The sequence below is a fragment of the Arachis hypogaea genome, chromosome 4 (genome assembly GCF_003086295.3).
Source record: "Arachis hypogaea cultivar Tifrunner chromosome 4, arahy.Tifrunner.gnm2.J5K5, whole genome shotgun sequence".
Lineage (NCBI taxonomy): Eukaryota > Viridiplantae > Streptophyta > Magnoliopsida > Fabales > Fabaceae > Arachis > Arachis hypogaea.
This window is the reverse complement of record NC_092039.1, coordinates 69,382,248-69,387,256: the sequence shown is the minus strand read 5'-3', so window position 1 is coordinate 69,387,256 and position 5,009 is coordinate 69,382,248.

Here is a 5,009-nt window from a genome sequence, read left to right as displayed (position 1 = left end):
TGGCGATTTTGGAAGGTTTCAGCAACCAACTTTGGCGCCAAAATGCATACAAGAGCCAAGGATTGAAGGGGATTGACATTCATACATTCACTCACACATTGACACACATTCACTTCCATAGACAAAATTTTAGATCATTAGGTAGATTTTTTTAGTTAGTTACATTTTGTAGAGAGAGAAACTCCAACTTCTCTCTAGGATTCATCTTCATCTTCTCAATTCTCAACCATTCCTTGGTGAGATCTATTACAACATTCAATTTACTTTGTTCATGTTGTAGATCCTCTTCTCTAATCTCATTAGTATTTGTAATTGTTCAAATGTCATAGATCTTAGGTTTAACTTTGTTGTTTTGGATTCTATTGATTCATTGAAGATTTCCTTTTCATTGTTGTTCATTGTTGATTGTTGTTAATCTCTTGTGTTGAATTGCTTTGATTCTAATTCTTTTCTCTCCATTTTACTATGTCCTTCATTCTTGTCCTCCAAGTGTTTGAGAAAATGCCAACTTTAGATATGGAGTAGTATTCCCTCACTTGGCCTAGTGGTTGAGTCATTGGAGACACTTGAATAATGGATGTCAATTGTTGATTAAGAATTGAGGATTGCTAATTGACTTAGAGTGCACTAAAGCTAGACTTCCCTAGGGTGAGACTAGGACTTGTGACTCAAGTTAGTTACTTTTACTTGACTTTCCTCTATAATTAGGGGTTAACTAAGTAAAGCAACACTCTTTTGTTATCACAATTGAATGAAGCTATAGTGATGGGACTTCCAATGTTCAACCTTGGCCAAGGCTTTTAATATTGATTGATTGTTGTTTTCTTTTATTCACACTTTTATGCCACACTCTTCAAGCCACAAAAAGACCACTTAACCAATAACATGCATCCTTGTAGCATTCCTAGGGAAGAACGACTCGGGACTAATACTCTCGATTATAGATTGTAGATTTGTTTGATGATGGATTTTGCGTCGGTTTAGACTATACTACGATTGATTACTTGAAAAATTTCTATACCGGCAAAATTCATTTGTCAATAATCTTTTTATTTTTGGGTAATTAGAATTTTTATAGCATATAAACTGAAAATTGATATGCAGCATCTCATTGGAATTAATTGACCAAGGAATTGGTAGTTAATGAATTTTAGAGGAGACTAGAAAGGTCTAAGGAATTAGGGTCTAGTCACATATAGTTGGCCATAAATTAAATCCTACATGATTAAAATAGTTAGTAAGAAAAATTACACTGGAAAAATAGAAAGCTCTGAAGCCTTAACTGTTTCTCCAATATTTTATTTTCAATTTATTTACTTGCGTTCCTACTGATGAAAGGATAATTTATACGCTTTTTGTCATTGACATAGTTTTTAGTAGGATTTAATTAGTTTTAAGTATATTTTTATTAGTTTCTAAGCAAAATTCATATTTCTGGACTTTACTATGAGTTTGTGTGTTTTTCTGTGATTTCAGATATTTTTTGGCTGAAATTGAAGGACCTGAGCACAAATCTGATTCAGAGGCTGAAGAAGAACTGCTGATGCTATTGGATTCTGACTTCCCTACACTCGAACTAGAATTTTTGGAGCCACAGAAATCCAAATGGCGCACTCTCAACTACGTTGGAAAGTAGACATCCAGAGCTTTCCAGCTTTATATAATAGTCTATACTTTGCCCGAGCTTAGACAACACAAACTGGCGTTTAACGCCAGCTTTCTGCCCTATTCTGGCGTTAAACGCCAGAAACAAGTTGCAAAGCAGAGTCAAACGCCAAAAACAAGTTACAAACTGGCGTTCAACTCCATGGAAGACCTCTACATGTGAAAGCTTTAATGCTCAGCTCAAGCACACACCAAGTGAGCCCGGAAGTGGATTTCTGCATCATTTACTCATTTCTGTACCCCTAGTAACTAGTATAGTATAAATAGGACTTTTTACTATTGTATTTTTATCTTTTGATCATCTGGGGATCTAGGGATTATCTTTTGATCCTTTGATCATGTTTTGGAGGCTGGCCTCACGGCCATGCCTGAACCTTTATCACTTATGTATTTTCAACAGTGGAGTTTCTACACACCATAGATTAAGGGTGTGGAGCTCTGCTGTTCCTTGAGTATTAATGCAATTACTATTGTTTTCTATTCAATTCATGCTTATTCTTATTCTAAGATATTCATTCGCACTTCAACTTAATGAATGTGATGATCTGTGACACTCATCACCATTCTCACTTATGAACATGTGCTTGACAAACACTTCCGTTCTACCTGCAAAAGCTAGAGTGTGTATCTCTTGGATTCCTGATCCACGACGCATGGTTGCCTCTCCTGACAACAGAGCCTTCTATTTCATGAGATCAGAATCTTCGTAGTATAAGCTAGAATCCATTGGCAGCATTCTTGAGGTTCGGAAAGTCTAAACCTTATCTGTGGTATTCCGAGTAGGATCTGGGATGGGATGACTGTGACGAGCTTCAAACTCGCGACTGTAGGGCGTGGTGACAGATGCAAAAGGATAGTAAATCCTATTCCTACATGATCGAGAACCAACAGCTGATTAGCCATGCGGGAAATCGTAGAGGACCTTTTTCACTGAGAGGATGAGAAGTAGCCATTGACAACGGTGACGCCCTACATATAGCTTGCCATAGAAAGGAGTATGAAGGATTGGATGAAGGCAGTAGGAAAGCAGAGATTTATTAGGGATAAGGCATCTCCATACACTTATCTGAAATTTCCACCAATGATTTACATAAGTATCTCTATCTTTATTTTCTGTTTATTTATCTTTTAATTATTAAAACTCCATAACCGTTTGAATCCGCTTGAGTGAGATTTACAAGGTGACCATAGCTTGCTTCAAGCCGACAATCTCCGTGGGATCGACCCTTACTCATGTAAGGTTTATTACTTGGACGACCCAGTGCACTTGCTGGTTAAATGTGCAAAGTTGTGAAAAAAGAGTGATATTACAATTGTGCGTACCAAGTTGTTGGCGCCATTGAGATCACAATTTCGTGCACCACCTGCATTCTGATATTTTCAACTTAAACCTTTTGAACATCTCATAACTATTTTCTGCTTGCCTAACTAAGCCAATCACTCAATCATTGTTGCTTGATCCATCAATCCTCGTGGGATCGACCCTCGCTCACCTGAGGTATTACTTGGTACGACCCGGTGCACTTGCCAGTTAGTTTGTGGTGTTAAATCACCACACCAATATTCTTTCTCAAGACACTATTCTATAGTATTTCATTAATTCAAATTAAAAAAATTTGTTAAACTTTTTTGAAGATTTTAACTTGGAACATAGTTTAGAGCTAAGAACATACAACCTGTGAGATTTTGAGCTTAATTATATGGTTACATTATTTAACCATGGTTTTTCTTCTTGTGTGTTTTCTTCTCTATGATTGCAATCTTTGGTTTGTTCCACTTTATATATCCATTGTTTAGTGTATATTCATGCATACATGTGATTGAAGCCATCATTTGATATTAGCTCACTTATCCCAAATAGCCTTCCATTTCATTTACCTTTGTTTGCCACCTTGAGCCTTTTAAACCCCATTTGTTCTTTATAATACCACATCACTAGCCTTAAGCGGAAAAACAATTGATTACCCTATTTGAGTCTTTGATTAGCTTAAGATAGAGATAGTGTGTCAACTTAGTATGGGGAAATGTGAGAACTATGGTTGATGAAAATGTATTTTTGCTCCTATCGACAAATATTGGGAATTTGGGTGCTCACTCGTGTAAAATTAGAGAAACCATATGCATTGATATATTATGCTTGAAAAAAAAGAATAAATGTATAGGGGACAAAATTATCCCAATGTTAAGTTCAATAAAAATATCAATGCATATGTGATGGAATTAAAACTAATACATGAGTGTGTGAAATTTTGCAAAAATGAGAATTTGGGTAGCTAAGCATGATTTGAGAATTATATAGAGTGTGTGTATGTGTTAGGTGAAAACTTAGGTTAGTCAAAGATTCAAATCACAGCTCACTTAGCCATACATATAAGCTCACCCTTACCTTAGCCCCATTACAACCGTGAAAAGCCCTCATGATGTTTTCATTAGTACACTAAATATTTGTTGATTGGTTAGATGAAGAACAAAGTTTTGGAAAGCATGACTAGAGGAGACTAGAGTGGTATAACCCTAGACACTTGAGCGATTAGAGTGCAATATACACTTCTAATGAGGGTTCAATGCTCAACTCGATGTTCTCGACTTTCATGGGCTTTCTTCTTACAAGTTTACTTGTATCTTTTTGTGTAATTTGAATTAGTGGAATCTATTAATGTTTGTCTTGGAGAGTTTGTTTGCTTTTAACCAAGTAGGTAGAACATTTTAGCATGTAATTGCATTCATATAGATAGATTGCATTGTATAAGTCTCACCTTTCCTCCTTTACTCTTTTGGTTTCCTTGACCTTAGCATGAGGACATGCTAGTGCTTAAGTGTGAGGAGATTGATAAACCACTATTTTATGGTTTATCTTGTGCTAAATAGAGTGGATTTTATCAATCTTTTATACACTTATTTATATGAAAAATCATGGTTTTACATTTTCCTTCCCAAATTGATTCTATGATTGAAAGCATGCTTATTTGGCCTTAAATTCGTTATTTTTAATCCTCTCTTATCTCCATTCAATACCGTGATATGTGTGTTAAGTGTTTTCAGGAATTATAGGGCAGGAATGGCTTAGAGGATGGAAGAGAAGCATGTAAAAGAGGAAGGAACACAAGGAATTAAGGATTTCATGGGCGAGCAGTGACGCGCACGCGTGAAGCATGTGTACGTGTGGTTAGGAGAAAAAGCAGCGATGCGCACACGTGAAGCACGCGTACGCGTGACTAGGATAATGCGCATAGACGTGTACACGTGGATGACGCATACGCGTGACAAGCCGTCACGTGCTGCAGATATCAAAATCCGCTGGGGACGATTTCTGGGACCCTTTTTAACCCAATTTCAGGCCCGAA